This window comes from Leptinotarsa decemlineata, unplaced genomic scaffold, assembly GCF_025532065.1.
Source record: "Leptinotarsa decemlineata unplaced genomic scaffold, Ldec_3_MD MMD2_tig00000035_RagTag_RagTag, whole genome shotgun sequence".
In the NCBI taxonomy this organism is placed as follows: domain Eukaryota; kingdom Metazoa; phylum Arthropoda; class Insecta; order Coleoptera; family Chrysomelidae; genus Leptinotarsa; species Leptinotarsa decemlineata.
The window spans coordinates 26,138,065-26,160,907 of record NW_027412540.1 but is presented as its reverse complement, the minus strand read 5'-3'; the positions used below and the strand labels follow the sequence as shown (position 1 = coordinate 26,160,907).

General features: G+C 36.3%; 1 protein-coding gene and 1 pseudogene across 1 annotated transcript in view; one reads left to right on the top strand and one right to left on the bottom strand.

Annotated features, from left to right (window-relative positions):
- LOC111516268 (uncharacterized) overlaps positions 1-22,843 on the bottom strand; it is a 104,452-nt gene that overhangs the window by 20,724 nt on the left and 60,885 nt on the right. The window lies entirely within an intron of this gene.
- Positions 2,987-3,482, top strand: LOC141481077 (10 kDa heat shock protein, mitochondrial pseudogene; annotated as a pseudogene).

Here is a 22,843-nt window from a genome sequence, read left to right as displayed (position 1 = left end):
ATGTAACTTGTATTCTAAGTAACTTGTATATATGAAATGTCCGGTGGACTGGCCAGAAAAAGCTATTATGTAATTACTCTTCTACCGCTTGAGGTTAATAACAAAGATATCATGCACTGTAGTACATGATACCTAAGATCTCCGGCGATTTCCCAAATTTATATCTACCCTGTTACTAATTGTATTGAATGTGTGGGAAATAAAGACCTATTATTATTATTATTGATTTGAAGTTGACAAAAATAAAAATTTGCGGAATTCTTAAAATGGCTGAATAGGGTGTTACCTTCACAAAGTATAGTATTTCCAATACCAATTGGAACAGCAAAAAATAATATGCCGACATAGGCGTCGGTATATTATTTTTCAGTGGTAGTTTTTCAGTTACTTATTCTTACAATCATAGCAATTGATCACCCCATGAAAAAGTTATCTGAACTGAATTTTTCCACCATGGGTAATTACGAAAAACTTCGAAATTTAAGGTAGTTGATTTCCGAGTCGAAAACTCTAAAATACAATGAAAACACAAATAATCACACCGAATTCTCGTCAAACATATATTTACAAAATAATAGAGGCCAACAAAATGTCTAGAAAAATCAAAATTTTTCTTCGCTATATTCGGATGAGGAGGAATCATCATCGGGTTGAATAACGATCGGATTTAAGGAACTTTGCACATAATATTTGTTCTCTTCTTTTATAACGTGGCCCACACAGTTCTTCCACACATCAATATTACCTACTTCATTCACCACTCGCCTTATATTGTCAAGCACTACAGCATAAAGGGCGGTGACTGATTACATTTCCGCAAGCTTTCTTTCATTGTGGCCCAAACCATTTCAATTGGATTGAACACACAATAGTATGGAGGCAAACGTAAGAGAATATGACCACGTGTTTCACACATCGAATCAATAATATACTCTCTTTTGAAATTACTTGTTTTATGGTCGCCAGTCATACCTTTTTCGTTGGAATATTTTCGGGTATTTCGCATACAATCAACAATATCTGCTTTTTTGTTTTATTGTTTGGTATTGTAGTCAATAACCGGAAATGATACGTAGCGTTTTCCATAACAATAACAGAGTTTGGAGGAATATTTGGGAGAAGCTGCTCACTGAACCAGGTTTCGAATAAAGCCGCATTCATATCTTTGTGGTAATCAGCAGAAGAATCTTTTGTATTTTTGGCTGACAGAAGCAAAGCGTTAGGTACGAAACCACTTTCATTACCGGCATGCAAAATTATAACACGTTTTCCCCTTGAAGAAGGTGTGTTCAAAGCACAATACTTGGTTTCGTCTACCCAGCCATATTTGACAACATCATGGGTGTCAAACTAAGTTTCGTCGAGGTAGATTATATGTCTGCTGGATTCTCGGTAGCTTTTCATTCGCCTCAAATATTCTTGTCGGAGTTGAACAATGCGTGTCGATTCCATTATGACCATCCGTTTGTTAAATTTTTCATATTTGAAACCACAAAACAATAAGACACCTCGTAGAGTTTCTAAAGATTTGTAATTGTGATCGGAATAGTCGAGTAATTCATACCAGATCATTTCCAAGGTTGGTACTTCATTTGTTTGGTATATACCATAAATTGTTCGCCGAATTACATCTTTTGTAGCACCATCAACGTTTGCGAATTTTTTATTCCTTTGTTTTCGTTTCATTGCATGGTCAATGACATCCCCGATTTTAATGACCCGAAGAACTGTCGAACGAGATAGTTTCGTTAACTCGCATATTTTATTCACAATAGCATTCTGTGAAGTGTGACAGTTTTCCTTCTTCAATCATTCATGAATATTCAAAATTACCCGCTGAACTTGAACATGTAAGTCCTTATTTTCAAATTCCGGATCCCTGTCGATTGACACAGATTCCTCACACGTAATGTTATCAATTGTTTCAAAAGGTCTCCAGAAAGCCATTTATATTGTTGACAAATTAATTTGTATATTTAGGTATATAAACAGCTAACCCTTGTCTTTAGATTCAGTATCAATTTGCTTCTCCTGAAGATGCTAACCTTGTTAGGGTGTTAGGGTAATTGATCTCTAGAAAAAGTATTCAAAAATAGGTTTGCAAAACCACTCACTACCTCACCTAACCCCACGAACAAACGGCACTGATAAAGAAATATTGTGAAACGACAAAAATTTATATTCAGCCAGTCCAGCTAGCCGAGCCTTTACTCCTCAACTATATTTGATAGCACTTTTACTAATTATCTGGGCGACTAGGAACCACAGGCAAGAAATGTTTATGACTGTACTCATCTTTTTATTGCCGTTCCAATTGGGAATGGATAGACTATACGTTATTATTTTCAGATTTTGCTTGAATGTAAAATAGTTTCGTCCAAGTTTTCACTTTTTTGAAAGACATATCTAATATTAAACAGTTATTTTTTGTTGGTGTTTTTGTTTTATGCATGTGAACATTTCTGTCCTATACGTAGTACAATGAAAATATACTACACCGTTATGTTTTTCAGAGGATTTTCTTTGCATACAGCTTTGGTAATGATAGAAGATGATGATTTACAAGCCCAGCAATGTTTGTGGTGATATCACCGATGAAGATTCTGGAGAGGCAGACACCATCGACATAACATAACATTAACAAAAAGTTGATGATTTCCGATGACTGAAAATCGAATTCCTTCAGAGTATCATTCCTCGAAATAGGCGGAAACGAACAACAAACAACACGTTTGTCATCGTCCCATCTGCCTTGGTGGCACTCTAGTACCAGTTCTAAGGTAACACGTTGTCTGTTCAAGCCTGGTTATTTCTTTTGTGGCGATTGAGATACCAGTCAGTTCTGTTTGGACCACGTTGGTATTTTTTCCCATTCTCCACTTAATCCTTAGGCTTCTTTGTAGCCTGAGCTACACCAGCTGTGCGCAATTGTAAGCCCACTGACTATATGTGCGTACTTATACCTTGTTTCACGTCACCAAGCAACAGCGTTCCTAACTGAATTGTTACTCAAGAAGAAAAAACGTCAAACCTGTCACCAATTTCTTCAAATTAGAATCTCTTCCTAACCGAAGCTATAATTTAATACCCAAACCACAATGGCAGCAGCCGCAAAATCTGTAACGAAGTTCAAACGGGTAATACCCCTGATGAACAGAATCCTGATCAAAAAAGCAGATCCTGCGACCCAAACTAAGGGAGGAATTGTTCTGCCAGACAACACGAAGGCAAAATTGCAGAGAGGCACTGTAGTAGCTGTTGGTCCAGGATCAAGAACAGAACATGGGCAACAAATACCGATGAGTGTCAGGCCTGGAGACGAGGTGATCCTTGCAGATTACGGAGGTACCAAAGTCGAACTAGAAGATAACGAAGTTTACTATCTTTACAGGGAAAATGAGATTTTGGCAAAATTATATGATTGAAGGTTGTAACTTGCGTTGTATATTAATCAAACAATAAATTAGAAGCTTATTTTTGAAGATGTGTTTGTATTTGTAGTGTGGGACTGAAAAAAAAATCGGGATGTGATGTATGATTGACTACTCAACATTCTCGTGTGCCCAAAAACTCTCATAAGGCTTATGGTTGTGTGGTACAACCAAGACATGGTTGCGATGTTGAACCAAGATCCTAGCTGATGTTTTCCTAGTCTACTCACACAGGCAAGCATTTTCTCCACCTCAAATTTTCCCAATGAACATCTCTCTGCAATATGACTGACATATGTTCACTCGTCTGAGGGACCCATACAAAAACTCTTCAGGTTACTGCGAAGATGTATACTGGAAGAATAGATATCTAGTGGTTGATTTCAAAAATATAAAAACAAGTTATATAACTGAAGAGCCAAGTTTGATGGACAGAATTGATGGACCATTAACAAGGTTACCATCGACAATGGTAAGTCTGATATATCAGAAATTGAAAATATCTTCAAATCAAATGATCTAGCTTCTTAACTTAGCCGACTTATTCAGTTGCGGTAGTCAACCCCAGAAAAACTGTGTTAATCCCCTTCACACCTAGAGGAGAAAATTGGACAATCTAACGCATATTTCCCTCAATGGTGAGGTCATTCCATTTGGAACGCAGGTGAAATATCTTGGCATTGTCCTTGATGAAAAACTCACTTAGAACGCTCACTTGGAAAAAGTTTTACACAAAGCCAGACTATCTCTATGGACATGTCGAAGGATTTGTGGTAAAACTTGGGGTTTAGGTCCCAAACAAATCCATTGGATTTTTGTTATGTGATGATTGTTAGACCAATGATCACTTATGGTGCACTAGCTTGGTGGCCGAAGGCTTTACAGAAAACGGCCCAAGTGAAGTTATCTGGCTTACAGAAACAGGCTTGTCTGGCTATCACTGGTGCTATCAGTACCAAACCATCAGCGGCCATGGAGATCCTTCTAGATCTACCTCCTCTCCACATTTTTCTGGAGAGAGAGGCTAGATGGACTACATATAGACTTGTGCACATTGCCAATTGCACAAATTAATTAAAAGCAGAGTGCAAAAGACTGTTGGTTGACATTGGAAGTCACAGCATTCTGGAAATGACCTTTAACTTTATGACTCCAACTGTCAACTACGAACTGCCTTATAAAGTACTATTCCCGAGTAGAGAGGACTGGACCCTTCGGGAGAAGGAAGTATCAAGAGCAGATAGTTGTTGGTTCACAGATGGATTGAAAACACCTTCCGGTTCTGGTGCAGGTGTTTTTAGTCGCAGACCCAGGACAGAGATATCTACCTGCCTAGGAACTTATGCGACTGTATGTTAAGTGGAAATTTACGCTATTGGATTGTGTGTGGAGAGATTGGATAAATCCAACCTCACACACAAGTCAATAAAAATATTTTCGGACGGTCAAGCGGCGTTGGAAGCTCTTGGCTCCTATCAAGCAACGTCTAAATTGGTAGCAAATTGCCAAAAACGACTCTCCTCAATAGGAAGACTTAACAGAGTGTCTCTGGCCTGGATTCCTGGTCATACTGGCTTGGAAATTAATGAAGCTGCCGACTCTCTTGCAAAAGAGCGTGCTGCAAGCAGCTTTACCGATCAGAACCTGTCATTGGCATCGCTTTTTGCTTTGCTAATCAAACATTCATCATATGCAGAAACTTGGACTGTCGGAAGACAGTGTGTGTCGCCTCTGTTTGGAAAATGATGGAACAGCAGAGCATATACTTTGTGCCTGCCCCGCTGGGGCCTGAATCAGGTTTTTAGAGTTCGGCAGAGCCGCACTCTTACCATCTGACTTGAAATACCACTCACCATACAAACTAATCGGCTTCGTCAAGAAGCTGGGTTTATTTGGTCGAGTGTGAAAAGGTGTGAGCCACAATAAACCCCTGCGGGTTGCGATGGAGGGTCGAATATACCCACCCGCTTTAGACCTAGCCTAACCTAACCTATTCAGTTGGTGAGTGATCTTTCAGGTCAGATGGTACGAGTGGAGTCTCTGTCAAATCTGAAAACCTGATTCAGTTTGGTGTGGGGCAGACACAAAGTACATGCTCATGATCATGGTACATTTGACTGCACATTTTGTAGGCAGCATTACGCAAAAATTTACTTTGAACCTTTTCCAGTGACGTTTTGTTCACTGAGTAAGAGGGACTCCACACAGTGGATGCATACTCTAAATGTGACCTAATATAGGTACTTAATTTTGAAAGCTATCCATTACTTAGAATAGGCATATTTTTTAGACACCGTATTTTTAAAGCAAAAATATAAATTACTAGATATTGATTGCTCTCATATTAACGTACAGCCGAAGCTACTGAACCTAGAATCTTGAAATATGCAGGTAGGTTCTTTGTATAGCGTATACAGGGCTTTTCATGATGAGCGTTAATTAGCCGTTTCTGGCAAACTATTCAACGGATCAACTTGAAAATTCCACAGTATGCATAAGTCAATATGACCTACACGCCTAAAATATTTTAGACGAAGCGGCGTTGTCGCTTCTAATATTAAGTAGCGGCTTCTTTGATTTTTCAAATGGAACACCCCGTATATAATATCATATTATGATTCATTATCACTTTGTCAACAAATTCATATACTATTTTCCTATACCTATCTACTACCGTTCAGAAGATATAAATTATTTCGATATTTTTTTTACCAAACATGAACTTTCATAAATGCTGATAATCTTGAACTCTCTTGCACTAAAACGATCAAATTTGAAATGGAGTGCAGATACTTTGATCTCATGAAAAAATGAGTGGAACTCAATTTTTTCAAATGGAACACCCTGTATATTTCAACATTTTTGAGCTCTACATCCAATTTTAGATTAACTTTGTTCAGATAATACTATTTCTATTTTGAACCGTTTTCGAGATGAACTGTTTCAAACGGAAATTGACATGGCTTCCTTGTTCATCACTCATTTTTGTAAAACAGATTTCGTTTGATGTTTCTCAATTAGTCACAGATAATACAATGAAAAGATAATTATTAAAATACTCCTCAACCATCGAATGAAACTTCTCTTCAAACAATAGTTTTATTAAAGCTGAAACACGAACTGAAAATAATAAACCCATACATTAATGAGTTAATTTAATCGTCAGTGTATTTCAGAATATGTTCAAACACATCTCCACCTCTACTTAAACAAACATGTAATCTCTTCAAAAGATTGTCATGTGTAGCGCTTCTGATCAAGTCTGGAGTCAAACTATTGAAAGCAGTTGTAACTCTCGATTTCATATCTTCCATTGTTGTTATTGGAGTAAAGTAAACCATATTTTTAATGAAACCCCACACGAAATAATCTAATGGATTTCCATCTGGTGTTCTAGGAGGCCAACGAAAAGGTCCATTATTACCAATCCATCTGTCTTCGAAGATTTCGGTTAAAGCTTCGCTAACTGAATGAGAATTATGGGGTGGAGCACCATCCATTTGGTACCATACACGTTCTCTTCCTGGTCTATTATTTAAAATCATTTGAATTCCATTCCTCAGTAAATCTTCATATTTTGATGCATTCAAATTATCATCATAAAACTCGATATAAAAAATTGACTCACTCTTTATGGCACAAAATACATTGAATTGCCATCTTTCTTGAAAACCCCTTTGGCGGACAACATGGGGATTTTCTGGCGCCCAATAATGACTGTTGTGTCTATTGAAAACTCCATTTTTTGTGAACTTGGCCTCATCTGTCCATATGATATTGTCAAAGAAATGTTCATCCTCTTGAGTCTTGGCAAGTAACCATTCAAAGAATTCCACTCTACGAGGTAAATCAGTCTCTTTCAAATGTTGGACACAGTAGAACTTATAGGGATGCCATTTATGCTTATTAAGAATTCGACAAATTGTCACGTAGGGTATACCTATCTCCCTTTCAGCCTCGTGCAGAGAAGCATTTGGAAATGCATAAAAGTATCCCAAAACTGTTATACCATTGTCATCATCATCCACTTTAGTCTTCTTACGAATGATTTTTGGACGGAAGGTTCCATTCAACCTACAGTTTTTTAGTAGTCGATTTATCACATTATTATTCGGCTTCGGAAGTTGTGGATATCTTTCATGAAATACTCGGCATGTTCTATTTGCAATTCTATTGCACTCACCATAAATTATTGATAAATTCAAGAAATCTTCATTACTGTAACATAATCTTGACATTATTATATTATAATTGGTAGCTATCACAATCAGTCAAAACCACCAACGAAAGTCTGACGTTAAATAATTGGTTTATTTATTTTTCCAAAGCACACTATTGAAAAATATTAATGTGTACTGTTGTACGTTAGAGACCAATACCTCAATGTATACAAATTGTAACTTTTTCTAAGGTAGGTACATACCAATTTCGAATTGACTGATCTGAGACAGTTAAAAAACTGGATCAAAAAGAAATATTACTAAGTATAAAAAAAACGTTGAATATCAAAAATAAGTGATGAATTCAAAAAAACGAGTAAGAAAACCACGTCAGTTTCCGTTTGAAACAGTTTATCTCGAAAACGGTTCAAAATAGAAATAGTATTATTTCATGAGATCAAAGTATCTGCATTTTTTGAAGACCCTGTATGAGGCAAATGAAAATACGACTCGGAGTGAAGATCCTCATAGTATCATTCCACTCCATCTCAAATTTGATCGTTTTAGTGCAAGAGAGTTCAAGATTATCAGCATTTATAAAAGTTCATGTTTGGTAAAAAAAAATATCGAAATCAATTTATATCTTCTAAACGGTAATAGATAGGTTTAGGAAAATAGTATATGAATTTGTTGACAAAGTGATAAAGAATCATAATATGATATTATATACGGGGTGTTCCATTTGAAAAATCAAAGAAGCCGCTACTTTATAGTAAAAGCGACAAAGCCGCTGCGTCTGAAATATTTTAGGCATGTAGGTCATATTGATTTAAGCATACCGTGGAATTTTCAGGTTGATCCGTTAAATAGTTTGTCAGAAACGGCTAATTAACGCTCATCATGAAAAGCCCTGTATACTTTTATACATTTTTTTCCTATTCACACACGCTTTGTCAATAAGATTCATCCTTATGACAACAAAGCTCTTTGATTATTATAGTTTATTTTGAAATCAGTAGCTTTCTACGTTTCTTCGGAAGATTCCCACTCTTTTTTGTATAAAGATGGAAAAGTAGAAAGCCAAAACCATCCTTTCCCAATACCAATTTCGTTATGAGATTTTTCGTTTCGGGTTGATTTTTTGCAATTGCAATACATTTGCTCACATTGATGAAAACCTCTTTCTTGGTCCACCCTGTAAGTAATCAAAATAATAGTTCTCGGAATCTACCGACCTTTCCCAGAGTTCCACCTGAGCTCTTTGAATTATTTTATTACGAAGTTTATCCTTCACGACCTATCTGTACCACCATCGGAGTCACGTCCCCGGCTGGTAGTTCCTAGAGATAAATAGAATAAGTGGACCGCCTCATTTACAAGAATCCTCGACCTTGACCGTGCGAACATACCATCCAGGTGCTTAGAATTCTTCGTCAACACCACATCTGGGCATTATTTCATTGTCGCTGTTGGGTTATTATGTAATAATTACGAACTCTTCGAGAAAGAGCCGATAATTGGAAATGGTGTCGGAGCTTTGAACTAGCTATTAACTCGCGATTGAGGTCTTGGCAATACATTCTTTTGAGATATTTTTTCAATCTATTATTCGCATTCACTATGAAGTAGATTGGGATATTAATAATAATAATTTATTAATGAGAAAGCTGACACTGCAGCAAGAGTTGCAACTGGGAATAATGTCGATCTGAATATACCAAATGACACAAAAAAATCACAACAAACTCAGTACTCAACACACGGCAACACGAATGGACAAACAACGATCAAAAATTGAAAGATATCAAACCTGATAGTGCAGCCATGACACTTCCACAAGGGCTAACGAGAAGAGAACAAGTCATAATAACACGACTTAGGACAGGATATACGAACTTAACATCCTCTTATACAGAGTGGTCCAACGAAAAGTATGCACCTTGCTTTTCTCCTTTTTTGTAACTTAACGCAAAAATGCTCGGACAGGTCAGTTTTGCTTCTGAGGGGGACACATTTCAGATGTATTTTTCTACCTGTGTCTTCAACCCCCTAGCGAGGGTGAGTAACAACCCTAAAATTTTAAATGGAAAGTGGGGTCGAGTGATATATCATTTGAAAGGGCACAAAATTCTCTTTCCAATGATACCTAATTTGTTGTATTTCACTCAAACATGTAGGTATTATGAAGAAAAACAACTACAACCCAGTACTTTGAAATGTGTAATTGACTTAGTAGAATCCTACTTCAGCAAGTGCTGAAAATGTGACCCATTTGCTTCCATACAATAATACAGATTTTGTTCAAATCTATTCCTAACATTCTTTAGCATATCAGGTGTTATACTTCTGCACTCTGCTGTAATTCGTTGGCGAAGATCTTCTATGGACTCGGGCTGCGTAGCAAAACATTTATTTTTCAAGTGTCCCCAAAACAGGTGATAAATCTGGTGACCTGGCAGGCCATTCGATGGGGCCTCTCCTTCCAATCCACCGTCCAGGAAACCGATCATCTAAAAACTCTCTTACCGGAGCAACATAGTGAGGAGGTGCTCCATCTTGCTGGAAATGAAGCCGATCATCATTATGATTTTGGTCATTTTCAATTATTTCTGTTATGAGAGGATCAATTGTATCTTCAAGCATGTTCAGGTAGACCTCACCAGTTAAATTCCCAGGAATAAAAAGTGGCCCTACGATATGACTACCTAATATGCCACACCAGACATTGATTTTTTGAGGGTACTGGGTATGGTTGAATGATAGGTGCGGATCATCAATTAGTAGCTGGCTCAGTTGTTCACAAAATTGCAGCCTTCTATCAAGATCATCTATCAGAACAGTCAATTCTGTGTGGTACACAACAATTTGTTTGCCAGTTGTCTTCCAAGAAATCAGGAAAACCAACCGCCGAAGACGGATCGCTCTTCACCAAGACAATGCGAGCTCTCACACCTCTGCTCAAACAACTTCATTTTTGAGCACCCAAAACATAGATTTGAGGAATCATCCGCCGTATAGTCCTGATTTAGCACCGAATGACTTCTTACTCAATCAGAGTAGCAAAAGTGCTTCGACAATTGGTCCAAACGCATGCAAAAGTGTATAGATCTTCGTGGGGAATATTTTGAAAAACAATAAAGTGATTTTCGATGATTTATATTTGTTTTTGTTCTCTAATCCTGAAATATAAAGGGCAACCTCGTACACTATGTATAGGGAAGAAAGCAACTACACATATCAGCGAATCAAAGTTGCAAGGATCTGATCCATGGTTTCATTATAATTATCACGTGCACGTTAATCATAATTTCTATTCAAATTATACAGTTTAATGTATCCACGTTAATCTTGAATAAAATTTCATTCCCGACGTGAATCCATTCAGGCTATGAACATGAATTAACGTTTTTATGGCATTTCAAACGATTTATTCATTACTTTATTACTTTTATGTCCCCAGCTAATTGTAATCACCGCTTTTGTAATTATTGGACGAAAATAATTATGATATAGTTTAATTTATTGACGTGGATTAATTCTACGAGTACTTGTATTAATAATAACCAATGGGATTTGTGTAACATTCGTGAAAGCGTGATTTCAATTAGTTTCGGTACTATTTACAGATAAACCGGCTGATGCCGAGGCAAAACAAAAGGTTGCTGACATTATTTATTTTTGGTGTGTAAGAGAAAACATATGTTCAATAGACATACAAACACCGTTTTTCGGTGTTTGCTAAATAATTAGAAGGAAGTACAAAGAAAAATGTATTATTTATTTAAATAGTTAATGTTTGAAATTGCGAATTTTCTACAGCGGCTGTTGTAATTCATTATATTCTCAATTAGCTAACGTTGACGCATCATATAGAGTCAGCCACCAATTAACAAAAAGATACAGACAACAGTTGCAAGAAAATAGAAAAAAACAATCGATCTGAGGATAGCCAACTCAACTAATAAAACAAAAACCACATGTCAGCTGGTTAACCAAATAAAAAAGAAACCCAACCCAAGTAACAGAAATTTCCTTGAAAGAGAACGGAACAGAATTATCCACTAGAGAAATGGTCGGGAAATTCAATAATCATTTTACACTCACTCCAGGAAAAGTCGGAATTGATCGTGAATTTACGCAAAAAATTATACCTATTTGTTCAACTTTTCACTATTTTTCCCCAATTTCTGAATTTGAGGTATTAGATTTGATTCATAACCTGAAAAAAACGTATTCATGTGGGCATGATGGGATATCCAATAATCTTATTAAGAAATGTAGTCAGGAACTGTAGAAAGTCCTTCATGATTAACCAATAATCCTCCTTAAAATAACGTGAGTTGGCGTATGTAGTTGTAACATATGCCTGTTAATCCAAAGATCGTGTGTTCAAATCCCATGGACCCTATAATTTTTTTTATTATCAGCAGTAACGTTATACAAAAACATTTTCATGATACATTTGTTAAAAGTGATTTTATTTTGCCCGTGAGTTTGCTCCACTTGCTGACGCTCGTTTTGCAATAATCCCCACTCACAAAATAAAATGCCACTTTCAACACTTGTAGGTAAAACGTGAATAACTATTTTTCCACAAAAACGGTCTCTTAGCTTAACAGGCACAATTTCATCTCAAATAACCAGTATGGATTCAAAGAAGGGATTTCTACCCAAGATGCTATTATTTGTCTCACATACAAATCTAGAAAAGAGTAAACCAAGTCTATATGTTTTCTTAGATCTTGCTAAGGCCTTCGACACCGTGAATCACTCACAACAGTGAGCAATACGTGAAAATCCATAACTTCGTCAGTGAAAAAAAAAATGTAAAATGCGGAGTACCGCAAGGAACAGTTTTGGGGTCAATTCTCTTTACAATATATATCAATGACATATTACGACACGATACTTGTGGCGGCATCGTTTGCTTCGCTGATGATACAGCAGTATTGTACTTCGTGCTTCGTGGATAAAATACTATCGATTAATCACGAAAAAATATTCATTTTACCATTCTCGTGCTATGCCAACTCACTACCCTAATATGATGATACATTGAATATCGGCAACGACATAACAATTCGATCAGCAGAAAAAATCAAGTATTTAAGAATTGTGATAGATAGACACCTGAGATGGAGATATCATATTGACCAAGTGACTAAAACATTGAGGAGCACACTTTATAGATTCAAGTACCTACTTACGAAATATATTAGATACCTCGCGAATGAAAACAATAATTTATTATCCGAGTATAAAGTCTCGTCTTGCATATAGAATAGTAGGCTGAGGCGGAGTAGCAACATCACAAGACGGAAAAACATAATACCACCGTTAAATATACTGCACTTACTGGCACTGAACAAACCACAAGTAATAGCCGCTATGATGAAATTCGTGAATGATTGTAACCTGAAGTTGTAGAGGATACTTGATGTGAATTCTATGTGTTCATGTTTCCATCCTCAAAATCCTTTCTTTCCGTGGTCTACCTTTTCTGTGCAAAGTCACCCTGATCCTGGGTGTGAAATGTAATATCCAAAAACCCGTTTCCTTGTTTTCGAAAAATTGAGAGAAAAACTAACGTTTAGTTGCTGGCTATTATGGATTATGCGTCCGACGGCCAAAAAAAAACTCGACCTCAGACAACTTTAATTCCTGTTGTTTAAACTGCTGGAACAACAGTTTAAAGTAGACTCATAAACAATTTTCAATTAGTTTCCTAATTTTTGAGGCAATTTGAACATTACAGCTATTTTAGAATCAAATTAGAGAGTCAAAAAAATTATTATTCAAATGATCTGAAAGCCGTAGGAAACTTCTAATTACTTCTAATAATTTCTGTAACTTTTGAATAGGAATTTTTGGAAACTGCTGGCCAGAAAATGAAAAAATATGGTACCTTTGGAATGTGAACTAAAATTCCTTCGTGAAAATTTCAACTACGAGTCCTGAACTTAGTCTCTGAAATTCATTTATCTTTTATATTCATCTGATTACAAATTCATTCAAAATCAATATGCCCGTCAGTTGTTGAACAAAATCAAACAGGGCCCAATGCATAACCTTGCTGTATCCCTTTCTCAAGTGCTACCTATTCACCACCAAATTTCGAAAAAGTAATAGAAACTTAATACTGACTAATGCAATATATAGTTCACGTATGTTTTTTTGAAGTTTAACTTTAATAATAACCTATAAACCTATAATAACCTATAAACTAGAATGAACATTTGCACCTTTTACTGTTTTGTTGGCTTACCCTGTATTCAATAATTTGCGCTACTATAAAATGTAGTTGGGATGTCTTTTTTAGATGAACCTTCCTATTATATCCCAGCTCATGGCTTATTCAATTAACTTTGAGTTAAAAATTCCTGGCAATGCAGAGGTGAATCGGATTTAATGGCTGTTTCAAGGCGTATAATAATTACGGATTAATTATATGTGCAAGAAAATTGCTTATTATTATCAACAGGCACAAGCTGAAATTGCAGATGTATGAAATTTGAAATGAGAAATGTAAGTCATTAAGTTCTCAATTGATTTCTTTGTTTGATTTCTGAAAATGTTTCAGATAGTTGATAGAAAATGAAGAGTAACGGCTGATATAATCACTTGCTAGTAACTACATATTCTAGGCTGCTAACACAAAATGTACCTTCGGGAATGCTTGGACCTCAAATGGATGAATATTCATAAATATCGACGGGAACAACAACAGCTATCGGACTATTATTTTGTGGGATAGAACATGTTGAGTGAAGTCTACAAAATAATTTTGGGTGACCGCAAAGTGGAGTTGATCGAGATAGCTTAGGCTCTAAAGCAGAGGTTCTCAAATTTATTTTGTCTACCGCCCACTTCAAGAATTAATTATTTTCTAGCGCCCCCAAATTTTTTTTACTTTACTACATCTTAAGATTCACAATTGCAGTAATTATTTTAATAATTAAATTATGTGTGTCATGTGAAAATAAGACTTTCTGATGAAGGTAATGTAAAACACCATTTTGTAATATTAGGAAAACTTTTATTCATGTTATTAAAACAAACATTTCAATTTGAATTTGAAAACAAATTTTATGTGAAGGATGAATTTGATGATTCTTAACAAGTTTGTTAATATCAGGTTCGAATTTAATCAAAAACAGCCGTAAGTCATCGAGTTCGGTGATCTGCAACCGATTTTTCTTTTTAGTTAGCAACGTTGCCACAGCACTAAATGCACGTTCACACAAATACGATGACAGGAATATAATTACGGGATTGGCTTTTGTAGCCAACATTCTTGGTATCCATTTTTTAATTTTATTTTTATTGTCTCGTTCGTTATCAGTTCAATGAGTTCTTCTTCCAGCCGGGGTGATCCTGTTGTGTTGACATTTGAAAACGGATCCAACACTTAGTTCGGTATTTCCAATTTTAAAACGTTCTGGAATCGTTCTGCAAAATCACTGTGGAGGTTCTGCAAATGTTGGCAGCAAACAAGCAAGTTGGAGAATGACATCATTAAATAATTTATACAGGTCTGTTAAGTATGCAATATCATTCTTTGAAGTGATGAGGTTGTCGTACAATTCTTTGTCTTTGTTTTCCAAGAACTCTATTATAGAGTTGTGAAATCGAGTCAGACAGTTACCTCTTGATAACCAACGCACCTCTGTGTGAAATAGCAGTCGTTTAAAATCTTCATCATTAGCAACACAAAGCTGAATAAATAATCTGTCATTTAAAGAGCTGTTTCGGATTTTATTGACTGCTTTTGTGATATATTGCAGTGATTGAGAGAGGCGCTCACTCAAATTTTCCGCAACCAAATGTTGCCTATGAATGACGCAATGTACAGCGAGCACATCTAGAATTTTATTTTTAAAGTACGCTATGAAGCCTTTGTGACGTCCTGTCATAGCCGGAGCGCCATCCGTAGCAGCTGATATGATATTCTTCAGTGGAATTTCTTTCTCATCGCAACATTTTTCCTGTATATCATATATGGTTTTTCCATTTGTATCCGTATCTAAATTTCTAGCAAATAGTAGCAATGCTTCATTGGTTGGTAAAGTGGACTCATCCAACTGAATTGAGAATGATGATTCAGATGATTGCACAATAACTCTTCAATGTTTTCAGCCATCAATTCGTCTTTGCACGGAATCATTGCTCAAAGGAATTTTTCGGATATCTGCCGCTGGTTTATGAAGCCACAGTAGTCATAACTTCTTTTATTGCCTGTAAAATTAAATCATCTCCAATAGTACGAGGTTTAGCTGTTTGAGCAATTAGCAAGGAGATATTGTAGGAAGTCCGTCGTCATCTTGCTTAGAAGCCTCTGAAAAAAGTTTTGACACAGTTGGCTGACCTGAGTGTTTCTTTTCCAGTTTTTGAAAATAAGTCACACTTTCATCTTTTAAAAACTTGCTAATGACTCACATTATTCACCACCACACGTGCAGCACTTTACCTAGCTAGTCGCTAACTAAATTCACTTGTTTTCGTAATATCGTCGAATGACATTACTGACTGGATGGCGCGTGCGCTTTTATATGAGGCAGCGGGCGGGCCTAGTACTTTCGAGAACGGAGACTAGAAACTTCTGGCTTCGCATTGAAACTTACCGCCATCTATTGTACAGTTTGACAACTATCGGACAGGAAATAGTTACCGCCTAGTCCCCTAGATGACAATACACGAGGAAACGCTCAGTAAGCGTAAAGGAGCGGTAAAGTTTGTGTTAAAAACAAAAAAAACATTTTTTTATTAGCCATCGCCCCCTTAACCGCTTCAACGCCCCCCAATCTTCTCTGTACCGTTTACTGCCCCCTATAGGAATCCAGCGCCCAAAAGGAGGCGTTGTCGCCCACTTTGAGAAAGACTACTCTAAAAATATCAAAGAAACGTGTTGGACATTCGTGCATGAATATTTGGGTATGCGAAAGGCCTCAGTGGGTGTCGGTTGTCTTTCCCATATATGTCTTCATGAGTTGAAAACCTCAACGATTCAAAATGTTTGTGGTGATTTTTTTTACAGAAAGCCCAAAACATGATCGGATTATCAAGTTGTCTGGTATTAGCATTGATAGAACAAATAACAGGACAAATCGACTTGGCCATCATTCATTTATCAGAGAGAAACCAGAAAACATAAGTCATGAAATGCTGGATAAATACAGAAGTACGAATTCAATCACATGCAGCGGTTAGTTGTCTCTTATAGCAAAAACTTGCTTTCAATGAATAAAGATGTTATATAAGATTGGTAATGAACGTTTTTTTCATTTATTTAGAAAGAAACCATTCTCCACAAGTCTTTGTTCAAGTTTAAACAAAGTTATAGCTTTCAATTTAAATTCTTTCCATATTTAATGTCCACTTTTTCAAAACTCATTGCTGAGAGAAAGTTGTTTCATTTATCAACGTAACAACTGAATTGTTATTTATACTTGAAAAAATTGCAATATAGATGGAAATACATTTGAAATATATAAACATATTTATAAGATTAGATAACAAGAACTCAAATGAAAGTCGTAAATGTCTACGAGTTTGCTCAATTTAACCGTTGATGTATGTTTCAGATTTGTTAGCCATCATTAGTATTTGCATGAAATCGTCGAATCCGATACGTATTGGTAAAGAAATATAATCTGACAGACTGTCCAAGGTGGCTGTCTTATCAGTGATTATCATGGAGATCTCTCAGACTAAACTGGTTATTTGAATGGAAAAAATTGTATATGAAGTCTGCTAGGTTGGAAAACTCCAATCTTATTGGGCTTTTTTATTGTTCCGGGTTCATATTTACCTTTAGGGCATTATTTGTACAGTATTTTCTCATAAAAAAATTTCAGTCATATTTTTTCACAAGAAAAAATGATTTCCTGATCACCAACAGTTTTTCGTCTTGAAACTTTCATATGTCTTTATCCCAAATTTAATTTTGTTGAGTTGACCCGTTCCAAAAATAAATGGGGGGGGGGTCATTAAAGAAATGCACTGTATAGGGTATTTCTATCTTTGAATTAAAATAAAACAAAGACAAAACAACAGACAAAAGATGGAAGTGATTGAATCGTGCAGTACGGTGTTTGATATTGAATTATCTCACGAAAAATAAACATCGTCCAACTTCCTTTTGGTTCACCCTGTACATGAAACGATTAAGCTTTTATATTCGATAACCTCACGTTTGGTATTCCTTCCAAGAAATCTACATCGCATGAAATGAAAGAAAACATCCATACATCCACCTAGATCCTTCCTATAAGCTACCTGCTTGTAATTTGTCATGCACCAGTAGCTACCAGACTCACGATGTATTATTAAGTTGATGTATCTGTTCAACGTTAATGTAACTAATTATTAGAAAAAATGTAACGTCCATCGTCAACTGTAGGGAATTGGTCACTGCTCTATAATAATGTCGGATATTTCATTGCCTTTTTCGATTTCGTTGACAATGTCAACGTATTGTCAATATATACAGATGTGAAATCCAAAAGAATGATTTTTTGAGTAATGCGGTACTTTAATCACTTGCATTTGTGAAAAGAGACTAGTGTTTTATAACATCTTTTATCTATGCATGTAGGATGCCAACTCAAAACCTTCTGCGAGGGATGAATTTTACTCTCAGATTCCTAAATGGAAAAGGGAAGGCAAATCATTCTAAAGTTTTCAATTCTCTTAACCAGCATCCTTTCTTTATTCACCCTTCAAAATCACCAACACCATCTGGTTGTAATTTATCAATAACGGATTCAAGATAGCTCCAACGAAAGAAGTCTAGGGGTATTGAATGTGGTGATCTCAAAGGCCACTTAATTGGTCCTCTTCTGCCACCAACGTCAGAATAAAAGAAAATAGTAGAATGCAAAGAATCGACAGTTTCCTTCGATCATGTTGAGTTACATATCAACTACCAAGGTTTTCTTGAGAAATGGAAGACCAGTAATTGTATTTCCAAGAATACCTGCTCAAACATGAACTCTTTCTCTAGTAGGAATATCTGAAGAATTACGCTTTTCTGCGTAAGAAAATTGCTAGAGTTAGCCAGATCTTAGCTGAAATATTATAACTCATGACCAATGTTTATACATTCTGACCGAGGATCCTGCCAAAGAATTTGTTTTCCAAACTGTTGTTGAATAAATTCAGGGGAAACATCGAAGACTTACCAGCACGACATTTATCTTGGAATCATCAGAATACCAAGACACCCAGGAGTGGCGCACAAGGTGTGCTGTCTTCTGGATATCACTTTGTAACGACTTCGACGATGTACCACTTGGAATGCGTCGCAAATGATATAAGTCCAACATGGATTGCAGAGAAATAAAATTCACAATCTCCATGTTTTTATTCAACTCCTTTTTCATTGCTGACTATCTGGTGCATTACAGTCCACTCACTGATTGATTTTTTTTCAGTATAGAGACATGTAATGAAAGAAGAATCAACATTATCTACCGGTCGAGCTGCAGAAGGATGAAACTGACCAGAGTAGATGCAAGTTTCCTCTGGGTGGAATCTAAAGTCTAATTTGATTCAAAGATATAATTTAAGTTGACATAATGAAAGTAGTGTTCCAGTTAGAAATAGTGTTCCAAGTTCCTTAAAAGCTGACTTTGCTATTACAACCAAGACATATTGGTATCAAATTCAACATCCAAATTGACTAGAGTAGATGAAATTTTCCTATAGGTGAATCTAAAGTCTAATTTGATCCAAAGATCTAATTTAAGTTGACCAAATGAAAGTAGTGTTCTAGTTCGAAATGGTGTTCCAAGTTCCTTAAAGCTGACTTTGCTATTACAACCAAGACATACTGGTATAAAATTCAACATCCAACAAAATAATCGATGCCGCCAGCAGAATTGTTTGTCCTGGCTTTGTGATCTCCGGTTCTGCTACATCCAGACAACTGATGCCTGTGTTTCTGCAGCAGCTGATGACTGGGCGTCTGAATGCAAAGAAGGGGAAAGTGTGTAGGGAATGTTTAATCATTCATTGCTATGAAGCAATATACGTTGAGTTGTAGTGCAAAATAGTATTTAGTTTCTCAAAAGCTGACTTTGCTATCAGAGCCAAAACATATTGGTTCAAATCCAACAGTTAACAAAATAATCGGTCCAGCTAGAAGAATTGTTCGCCTTGACATTATGATGTCCAAGTCTGACACATTCAGAAAACTGATGTTTTTGCCTTCATAGCAGCTGATGATTGGGATCTGAATGAAAAGAAGGGACAAGTCAGTTGTCATCAAAGCAAAATAGTCATGATGGAGGTTGAAGGCAATTGGGATTCTTGGGGAACACCAGCTTTGATGGTGTAAGTGGGAGAACCACCGATGGCTACTTGTGAAGAATGTTATTTGGGAAAGCTGGAGAGCTGAGAACAAAGAGGAACTGATGAGTCACTATATCAATGTTCAATAATTCGACTCATACCAAAAAATCAAGACCAACAGCCTGAGCCACATTGTCTTTCGATTCCGTTATTCCAATGAAGCTGCCTTTCATAGGCTCAATTGGAATCATTCTCTGATGACGAGTCCGTTAAGTTAATCATCAGGATGTTAATTTCAGGATGACCTCAACATCGAGATAGCAGCTAGTGAATTTCGTCGTTCATCTGTTGATAGTTACTCACCAAAGTTTCAGCCATTTTGGACGCGCAGTTGTTACGTAACAATCGTTTGAGTGAGTTGATGTGTTTTCAAGGAATTGGACGAGCTGTCATTAAATATTTCTTCTTCTTCTTCTTTTTTTATGGTCTTTGCTTTTCTTCGGCGCAGTAGGCCAGGTTATTAAACATTTGTTTCTGAAAGGGAATAAGCCTACGCAAATCAATGATGATTTGGATTCTGTGTATGGGGAATTTGCACCATCATCATTTAGGCATTAGATAATAATAATGATAATATTTTATTTTCCATTTGACAATTGAAAATTGTATTGGATTCGTCAATACAGATGAGTAAAATAAAATGAAATTGAACACACAAATAACTTAGACCAACGCTCTGTTGGCGTAGTTCAGGCGCAATAAATCCGAGTTTTGGCGCCGGTTAATTAATGTAGATGAAACTTGGATACACCATTATACGCCCGAAACAAAAATACAGTCCAAACAGTGGACTGCAAATGGGGAACCGGCTCCAAAAAAGCAAAAACTGTTAAATTGTTTTTTCGGTTGGGTGGGAAAGTGATGGCAACTGTTTTTTGGCATGGTCATGGAGTTATTTTAATCAATTGTCTTCAAAAAAGAAAAACCATTACAGGGGCATACTGCATCATTATCTGACAAGCTAAGGCAGAACTTGTGGAAAAACAGCCACATTTCCAGAAAAAAATCCTGTTTCACATGTTTCACATGTTTCGTGTTACACCTCAAAGGTTGCCATGGCGAAAATCCACGAGTTACTGTTTGAACTGCTCAATCATTCGCCTTACTGACCAGATCTAACCCCAAGCGAATCATTTTTGTTCCCTCATCTACAAATTGCGCTCGGAGGACAAATATTTTCGTCAAATCAACGGGTTACAGAGATGGAGCATCGCTGGGGGAAATGTGCAGAGTTGAAAGGAGACAGAAGACATATTTGATAGATAATCAAACAATTAGTGCCAGTAAATGTCTAAGTGTAGGTCAATGTCGCGCTTTATTCGTAAAGAAGCAACTCGTTTTGTGTGAACATTCTCATCGATTAAATTTATTCTAACAAAACAATCCAGGAGGTAATTAACTTCATTATGTTTTTAAATAAATGCGTACGAAATGTAATGAAGTGAAACATGTTTTGCATGTCAATAAAAATGACTAGGTATTATGTACACGGCTTTATGATTATTATCTTTGTGTACACAATCTACTTTACCTTTCACTGGTACCGCTGCCGCTGTATGCGATTGATACAGATTTACGAATTAATAAATTGTACAACCGGAGTTGCTTACATGCAGAAGGTAGGTATTGAGTTATAGTTTTACACACTGATTTTTTTTAATTCTCTGCAAGGCAAGATTTTCAAGGCACCTAGAGTTTCATTTCATTCTCTAAGAATTTAATTATATGAATCTCAGTGAATGTACACGCCTATTTGGTCAGGTAACAGGTACTACACAACTAGTTCAACATTATATATCACTCTACTATGATATAATATTACAAAAGTCTGCAGTTTCAATAACTGCTATCGTGAGACTCCGTTTTTGTGTTATGCTAGTCCATTAGAAAATGGATAGATCGAAATAACTATCAGAGATATCGAATACAGTCATTTTATTTTGTTTGCATTTTTTAAGGTTAGATTTGACTTTAATTTTATAATTCAACTTAATTTCTTTAAATTCAAATAATATTGTGGTTCATTTCAACAGATGTTCAAAGACATTGCCGTTTTGTTCTAAACAAAAATATATTTTTTTGTATACCACTATTTGTAGCTTTCTGTATGGAGTCAGGAATCAAATTATTGAAAGCCTTCAGAACCCTTCGTTTCATGTTTTCTTTATCACTCACAGGATCCGCATAAATATTTTCTTTGATATATCTGCAGATGAAGAAGTTCAGTGGCGTCAGGTCTGGAGAGCGAGGAGGAAATTTAAATGGCCCATGGTAGCACAGACACTGATCCCTTTCAAGAACCCAGCAACGGTATCAGAACTATGTGCAGGGGCTTCATCCATCTCATACCATAACTTGAAACGGTATTGTTCAGAAACATGCCTTATGGATTCACCAACCATATTCCTAAATATATGCGAATATCTATCGCTATTCAAATTATCTTCATAAAGATATAAACATAAAATTCGGTCTTCATTTATAGCGCAAAAAACATTATTTCTGGAAGTTGCGCTGGCGAACGAGCTTTGGATTTTCTGCTGCCCAAAAATGACTATTATGGCGGTTGTACATATCATTAATGGCAAATTTGAATTCAGGGTCCTCCTGTATCTTGATAAGAAACCATACGCAGAATTCCACTAGTGCAGGTTTCAGATTTTGAACCTGGTGATATTTGAAGGGACGCCACTTATAATTGATTAAAATCCAGGGTAAATTTTCGTTATGTGAACACCCGGCGATTTTGAAAAAATTTTTGACTGTACTTACGTATTTTGATGCGTAGAGTACGAATCCGAAAGAAAAAAGCGGCGCTCTTCCTTATTTAAAAAGTTACGGCCCTTCAAAGTTCAGAAAAGGGCAACTTTTCAGCCTTCTTTTTCACTAAATAATCTATTT